General features: G+C 47.0%; 1 long non-coding RNA gene across 1 annotated transcript in view; it reads right to left on the bottom strand.

Moving 5' to 3' along the window:
- Positions 1-736: 736 nt before the first annotated feature.
- LOC116360856 (uncharacterized) overlaps positions 737-8,687 on the bottom strand; it is a 43,365-nt gene continuing 35,414 nt past the window's right edge. Inside the window, exons 2-3 of the long non-coding RNA XR_004207184.1 lie at positions 2,058-2,195; positions 737-1,152 (exon numbers count right to left, since the gene is read on the bottom strand). This is a non-coding gene — a long non-coding RNA (uncharacterized LOC116360856). The remainder of the gene's footprint in view (positions 1,153-2,057; positions 2,196-8,687) is intronic.

An 8,687-nucleotide genomic window follows, 5' to 3' on the forward strand; every position in this document is an offset into this window, starting at 1 on the left:
CACCGGAGAGGGTAGCAATCCACCTTCAAAATATGTCCCCCCCCCCCCCCCCCCCCCCCCCCCCCAAGTCCACCTCTGTTTACTGTACCACACATAAACTGATGGACAATAGTAGAATATGTCCCCCCCTCCAAGTCCACCTCTGTCTACTGTACCACACGTGCACTGAAGGACAATAGTAGAATATGTCCCCCCCCCTCCAAGTCCACCTCTGTCTACTGTACCACACATAAACTGAAGGGCAATAGCAGAATATGTCCCCCCCCTCCAAGTCCACCTCTGTCTCCTGTACCACACGTGCACTGAAGGACAATAGTAGAATATGTCCCCCCCCACCAAGTCCACCTCTGTTTACTGTACCACACATGCACTGAAGGACAATAGCAGAATATGTCTCCTGTCCCCCCCCCCCCCTCCAAGTCCACCTCTGTCTCCTGTACCACACATACACTGAAGGACAATAGCAGAATATGCCCCCCCCCCCTCCAAGTCCACCTCTGTCTCCTGTACCACACATAAACTGAATGACAATAGCAGAATATGTCTCCTGTCTCCCCCCCCCCTCCAAGTCCACCTCTGTCTCCTGTACCACACATAAACTGAAGGACAATAGCAGAATATGCCCCCCCCCCCCCCTCCAAGGAGACAGGAGGTAGGACTGATGACCTGTTGAGGACTTCAGTAATGTGGACTAGACGTTGGGACGGGAGGTAGGACTAATCACATGACCTGTTGTGTACTTCAGTAATGTGGACTAGACTTTGGGACGGGAGGGAGGACTGATCACATGACCTGTTGAGGACCTCAGTAATGTGGACTAGACGTTGGGACGGGAGGGAGGACTGAGGACTTCAGTAATGTGGACTAGACGTGGAGACGAGAGGTAGATGACATAACTGGTCTGAAGAACCAGAGGTTTCCTCTACCGTACCAGCTGGTGTATTGTAGCGATAGATGCGTCAGACTTACCAGAGGAGTTACGGCCGTCGACCCCGTGCTGAGGTATCTGTACTGAGAAGGTCAGGAGGTCAGGGGCCAGCAGGGACTCAGGTTTACGGATCTCATTGAGCCAGCGACTCTGGTGAAGCTCTTTAGTGTCAGATGGACCCTGGAGCAGAGGAACCAGCTTCTCCTTCACACCCTCTGGTGAACCTGGAGAGAAGGAGGAGGAGGAGGAGGAGGAGGAGGAGGGAGGAGGAGGAGGAGGAGGAGAAGAAGGAGGATGAGAAGGAGAAGAAGGAAGAGAAGGAGGAGAAAAGAGGATGAGAAGGAGAAGAAGGAAGAGAAGGAGGAGGAGGAGGAGGAGGAGAATGAGGAGGAGAAGGAGGATGAGAAGGAGGAGGAGAAGGAGGAGAAGGAGGAGGAGAAGGAGGAGGAGAATGAGGAGAAGAAGGAGGATGAGAAGGGAGGAGGAGAAGGAGGAGGAGAAGAGGAGGAGGAGGAGAAGGAGGAGGAGAAGGAGGAGGAGGAAGGAGGAGGAGAAGGAGGAGGAGAATGAGGAGGAGAAGGAGGAGGAGGAGGAGGAGGAGGAGGAGGAGGAGGAGGAGGAGGAGGAGGAGGAGGAGGAGAAGGAGAAGGGAGAAGGAGAGGAGGGAGGAGGAGGAGGAGGAGGTATGAGGAGGAGAAGGAGGAGGAGAAGGAGGAGGAGAATGAGGAGGAGAATGAGGAGGAGGAGGAGAGACAATGTAACTACATCGGTCTGAATCTAGAGAAAGTGAATTTCAAATTGATTCTACAAGTAGAGCAGTCCTGAAAGTGACCTGCTGATGAACTGCTCTGGGTCTGTCAGCTATAGTGGTGATATGGAGATCTGTGTGTGGACAGGAAGCCATTCTGTTTCGGACATCAGAGAATGAGAAAAAGCCCCGATCTCAATGACAAGAGGCCCCTCTGAGACCAGCAGTGACGACACACAGACTAAACATTTGGACCGAAGTCCAGGCAGGACTGAGTCAGTGTGTTAAAAGTGAAAGAGAAGAGTCTTGGTGTAGGGGCGGTGTAGGGGCGGTGTAGGGGGGGTAAAGGCAGTAAATTTAACAGGGCACAGCTGCACACACCTGGGGTCCTGGCACACACTTTAACAGCTCCCACGGTCGCTCCGACGCAGGTCCCCGTGGCTCTGCTGCAGAACTTCAGCTCTACGTTCTGGACCGAGGCCTCCAGGGTCGGAGGAGGAGGAGACGGAGACTTCACACCTAATAAAAACAACGACTGATAATGAAGTAGGTAGCGGCGCTGAGCTGGTTTAGGTTGGAACGCTGCTGCGGCGTTAAAACTACGGATCGGATCTTTAATTGTTGTTGATCTCTGGACTCCCTTCAGGTGTTTCTGGTTACAACCTGGACTGGACCTGCTACTCTCTCACAGTACACAGAGAGACTGGACCCTGCTACTCTCTCACAGTACACAGAGAGACTGGACCCTTCAGGTGTTTCTGGTTACAACCTGGACTGGACCTGCTACTCTCTCACAGTACACAGAGAGACTGGACCCTGCTACTCTCTCACAGTACACAGAGAGACTGGACCCTTCAGGTGTTTCTGGTTACACCTGGACTGGACCTGCTACTCTCTCACAGTACACAGAGAGACTGGACCTGCTACTCTCCCACAGTACACAGAGAGACTGAACCTGCTACTCTCTAACAGTACACAGAGAGACTGGACCCTTCAGGTGTTTCTGGTTACAACCTGGACTGGACCTGCTACTCTCTCACAGTGCACAGAGAGACTGGACCTGCTACTCTCTCACAGTACACAGAGAGACTGGACCCTGCTACTCTCTCACAGTACACAGAGAGACTGGACCCTGCTACTCTCTCACAGTACACAGAGAGACTGGACCTGCTACTCTCTCACAGTACACAGAGAGACTGGACCCTGCTACTCTCTCACAGTACACAGAGAGACTGGACCCTGCTACTCTCTCACAGTACACAGAGAGACTGGACCTGCTACTCTCTCACAGTACACAGAGAGACTGGACCTGCTACTCTCTCACAGTACACAGAGAGACTGGACCTGCTACTCTCTCACAGTACACAGAGAGACAGGACCTGCTACTCTCACAGTACACAGAGAGACAGGACCTGCTACTCTCTCACAGTACACAGAGAGACTGGAACCTGCTACTCTCTCACAGTACACAGAGAGATTGGACCTGCTACTCTCTCACAGTACACAAAGAGACTGGACCTGCTACTCTCTCACAGTACACAGAGAGACTGGACCTGCTACTCTCTCTCTCTGGGCTGGGTTAAGGGTCTCTCTCTCTGGGCTGGGTTAAGGGTTCTCTCTCTCTCTCTCTGGGCTGGGTTAAGGGTTCTCTCTCTGGGCTGGGTTAAGGGTTCTCTCTCTGGGCTGGGTTAAGGGTTCTCTCTCTCTGGGCTGGGTTAAGGGTTCTCGTCTGGGCTGGGTTAAGGGTTCTCTCTCTCTCTGGGCTGGGTTAAGGGTTCTTCTCTCTCTCTGGGCTGGGTTAAGGGTTCTCTCTCTCTCTGGGCTGGGTTAAGGGTTCTCTCTCTCTCTGGGCTGGGTTAAGGGTTCTCTCTCTCTCTCTCTGGGCTGGGTTAAGGGTTCTCTCTCTATCTGGGCTGGTTAAGGGTTCTCTCTCTCTGGGCTGGGTTAAGGGTTCTCCTCTCTCTCTCTCTGGGCTGGGTTAAGGGGTCTCGTCTGGGCTGGGTTAAGGGTTCTCTCTCTCTCTGGGCTGGGTTAAGGGTTCTCTCTCTCTCTGGGCTGGGTTAAGGGTTCCTCTCTCTCTCTGGGCTGGGTTAAGGGTTCTCTCTCTCTGGGCTGGGTTAAGGGTTCTCTCTCTGGGCTGGGTTAAGGGTTCTCTCTCTCTCTCTCTGGGCTGGGTTAAGGGTTCTCTCTCCTCTGGGCTGGGTTAAGGGTTCTCTCTCTGGGCTGGGTTAAGGTTCTCTCTCTGGGAGGACACACCAGGGTTCATTTTGAGAGGAGTTCTCAAAACACAGAACAGGGGTCAGATTGGTAATAGATTATGGATTAGGTTTTGGAGTATGAAACATCAGGACTGCCAAACTCCCGAGAGGAGAGAGAATCCCTCCTCCCTCTCCTCCACCCCCCTCCATCCCTCCCTCCCTCCACCCCCTCCATCCCTCCTCCCTCATCCCCCCATCCATCCATCCCTCCCTCCATCCCACCCCTCCCTCCCTCCCTCCCTCCACCCCTCCCTCCCTCCCTCCCTCCACCCCTCCCTCCCCCCTCCATCCACCCCCTCCCTCCCTCCCCCATCCATCCATCCACCCCTCCCTCCCTCCCCCTCCATCCACCCCTCCTCCCTCCCCCTCCCTCCATCCCTCCGCCCTCATCCCTCCCTCCACTCCCTCCCTCCCTCCATCCCTCCCTCCCTCCCTCCCTCCATCCACCCCTCCCTCCATCCACCCCTCCCTCCCTCCCTCCATCCACCCCTCCCTCCCGCCCTCCCTCCATCCATCCCTCCATCCACCCCTCCCTCCCTCCATCCCGTGTACATTCTTCCAGCCAGGCAGGCTGGCGCTGTCTGAGGAATCATATAAAACTCTGACACCACCTGTTCCAATAAGGATGTATTGTTCATTCTAACTTCCCATCACAGAGACACAAGGTTTCATTTCCTACCAGCTAGTGTCCAGAGAAGAAGAGTTGTGGCCTGAATCTGAACTCTGACCTGTCGGGTGTCTGAAGTAGTAGTCAGTAGTACAGGAACAAGGTGTACTCTTACCTGTCGGGTGCCATCCTACCAGAGGGATAATACTGAGTTAAAGAAGTAGCCTGGTGTCATCCTACCAGAGGGATAATACTGAGTTAAAGAAGTAGCCTGGTGTCATCCTACCAGAGGGATAATACTGAGTTAAAAAAGTAGCCTGGTGTCATCCTACCAGAGGGATAATACTGAGTTAAAGAAGTAGCCTGGTGTCATCCTACCAGAGGGATAATACTGAGTTAAAGAAGTAGCCTGGTGTCATCCTATCAGAGGGATAATACTGAGTTAAAGAAGTAGCCTGGTGTCATCCTACCAGAGGGATAATACTGAGTTAAAGAAGTAGCCTGGTGTCATCCTATCAGAGGGATAATACTGAGTTAAAGAAGTAGCCTGGTGTCATCCTACCAGAGGGATAATACTGAGTTAAAGAAGTAGCCTGGTGTCATCCTACCAGAGGGATAATACTGAGTTAAAGAAGTAGCCTGGTGTCATCCTATCAGAGGGATAATACTGAGTTAAAGAAGTAGCCTGGTGTCATCCTACCAGAGGGATAATACTGAGTTAAAGAAGTAGCCCGGTGTCATCCTATCAGAGGGATAATACTGAGTTAAAGAAGTAGCCTGGTGTCATCCTACCAGAGGGATAATACTGAGTTAAAGAAGTAGCCTGGTGTCATCCTACCAGAGGGATAATACTGAGTTAAAGAAGTAGCCTGGTGTCATCCTATCAGAGGGATAATACTGTAGAGACGTAGATCTAGCTGGTCTGTCATAATATAATAGAGACAGTAGATCTAGCTGGTCTGTCATAATATAAAATAGACAGTAGATCTAGCTGGTCTGTCATAATATAATAGAGACAGTAGATCTAGCTGGTCTGTCATATATAATAGAGACAGTAGATCTAGCTGGTCTGTCATAATATATAGAGACAGTAGATCTAGCTGGTCTGTCATAATATAATAGAGACAGTAGATCTAGCTGGTCTGTCATAATATAATAGAGACAGTAGATCTAGGGTCTGTCATAATATAGAGACAGTAGATCTAGCTGGTCTGTCATAATTATAAGAGACAGTAGATCTAGCTGGTCTGTCATAATATAATAGAGACAGTAGATCTAGCTGGTCTGTCATAATATAATAGAGACAGTAGATCTAGCTGGTCTGTCAATATAAATAGACAGTAGATCTAGCTGGTCTGTCATAATATAATAGAGACAGTAGATAGCTGGTCTGTCATATATAATAGAGACAGTAGATCTAGCTGGTCTGTCATAATAATAGAGACAGTAGATCTAGCTGGTCTGTCATATATAGAGACAGTAGATCTAGCTGGTCTGTCATAATATAGAGAGACAGTAGATCTAGCTGGTCTGTCATAATATAATAGAGACAGTAGATCTAGCTGGTCTGTCATAATATAATAGAGACAGTAGATCTAGCTGGTCTGTCATAATATAATAGAGACAGTAGATCTAGCTGGTCTGTCTATATAAAAGAGACAGTAGATCTAGCTGGTCTGTCATAATATAATAGAGACAGTAGATCTATGGTCTGTCATAATATAATAGAGACAGTAGATCTAGCTGGTCTGTCATAATATAATAGAGACAGTAGATCTAGCTGGTCTGTCATAATATAATAGAGACAGTAGATCTAGCTGGTCTGTCATATATATGAGACAGTAGATCTAGCTGGTCTGTCATAATATAATAGAGAGCAGTAGATCTAGCTGGTCTGTCATAATAATAGAGACAGTAGATCTAGCTGGTCTGTCATAATAAAGAGACAGTAGATCTAGCTGGTCTGTCATAATATATAGAGACAGTAGATCTAGCTGGTCTGTCATAATATAATAGAGACAGTAGATCTAGCTGGTCTGTCATAATATAATAGAGACAGTAGATCTAGCTGGTCTGTCATAATATATAGAGACAGTAGATCTAGCTGGTCTGTCATAAATAAGAGACAGTAGATCTAGCTGGTCTGTCATAATTAGAGAAAGATCTAGCTGGTCTGTCATAATATAATAGAGACAGTAGATCTAGCTGGTCTGTCATAATTAAATAGAGACAGTAGATCTAGCTGGTCTGTCATAATATAATAGAGACAGTAGATCTAGGGTCTGTCATATATAATAATAGAGACAGTAGATCTAGCTGGTCTGTCATATATAATAGAGACAGTAGATCTAGCTGGTCTGTCATATATATATAGAGACAGTAGATCTAGCTGGTCTGTCATAATATAATAGAGACAGTAGATCTAGCTGGTCTGTCATAATATAATAGAGACAGTAGATCTAGCTGGTCTGTCATAATATAATAGAGACAGTAGATCTAGCTGGTCTGTCATAATATAATAGAGACAGTAGATCTAGCTGGTCTGTCATATAGAGACAGTAGATCTAGCTGGTCTGTCATAATATAATAGAGACAGTAGATCTAGCTGGTCTGTCATAATAATAGAGACAGTAGATCTAGCTGGTCTGTCATAATAAATAGAGACAGTAGATCTAGCTGGTCTGTCATAATATAATAGAGACAGTAGATCTAGCTGGTCTGTCATAATTAATAAAGAGACAGTAGATCTAGCTGGTCTGTCATAATATAATAGAGACAGTAGATCTAGCTGGTCTGTCACATATATATAGAGACAGTAGATCTAGCTGGTCTGTCATAATATAATAGAGACAGTAGATCTAGCTGGTCTGTCATAATTATAATAGAGACAGTAGATCTAGCTGGTCTGTCATAATATAATAGACAGTAGATCTAGCTGGTCTGTCATAATATAATAGAGACAGTAGATCTAGCTGGTCTGTCATAATATAATAGAGACAGTAGATCTAGCTGGTCTGTTCATATAATAGAGACAGTAGATCTAGCTGGTCTGTCATAATATAAAGAGACAGTAGATCTAGCTGGTCTGTCATAATATATAGAGACAGTAGATCTAGCTGGTCTGTCATATATAATAGAGACAGTAGATCTAGCTGGTCTGTCATAATATAATAGAGACAGTAGATCTAGCTGGTCTGTCATATAATAATAGAGACAGTAGATCTAGCTGGTCTGTCATAATATAATAGAGACAGTAGATCTAGCTGGTCTGTCATATTATAATAGAGACAGTAGATCTAGCTGGTCTGTCATAATATAATAGAGACAGTAGATCTAGCTGGTCTGTCATAATATAATAGAGACAGTAGATCTAGCTGGTCTGTCATAATATAATAGAGACAGTAGATCTAGCTGGTCTGTCATATATAAATAGAGACAGTAGATCTAGCTGTCTGTCATATTATAATAGAGACAGTAGATCTAGCTGGTCTGTCATAATATAATAGAGACAGTAGATCTAGCTGGTCTGTCATAATAAATAGAGACAGTAGATCTAGCTGGTCTGTCATAATATAATAGAGACAGTAGATCTAGCTGGTCTGTCATATTATAATAGAGACAGTAGATCTAGCTGGTCTGTCATATTATAATAGAGACAGTAGATCTAGCTGGTCTGTCATAATATAATAGAGACAGTAGATCTAGCTGGTCTGTCATAAATAATAGAGACAGTAGATCTAGCTGGTCTGTCATAATATAAGAGACAGTAGATCTAGCTGGTCTGTCATAAATAATAGAGACAGTAGATCTAGCTGGTCTGTCAAATATAATAGAGACAGTAGATCTAGCTGGTCTGTCATAATAATAGAGACAGTAGATCGAGTCTGTCTCATAATATAATAGAGACAGTAGATGGTCTAGCTGGCCTCCTCCATGTCCTCCTCCTCTCTCCTTTAGAGAGCAGAGCAGGGGACTCTACCTCCTCCGTCCTCCTTCCTGTCCTCCCTCTCTCCTTTAGAGAGCAGAGCAGGGGACTATACCTCCTCCCTGTCCTCCTTCCTGTCCTCCTCCTCTCTCTTTTAGAGAGCAGAGCAGGGGACTCTACCTCCTCCTCTCTCCTTTAGAGAGCAGAGCAGGGGACTCTAC

The sequence above is a fragment of the Oncorhynchus kisutch genome, unplaced genomic scaffold (assembly GCF_002021735.2).
Source record: "Oncorhynchus kisutch isolate 150728-3 unplaced genomic scaffold, Okis_V2 scaffold639, whole genome shotgun sequence".
In the NCBI taxonomy this organism is placed as follows: domain Eukaryota; kingdom Metazoa; phylum Chordata; class Actinopteri; order Salmoniformes; family Salmonidae; genus Oncorhynchus; species Oncorhynchus kisutch.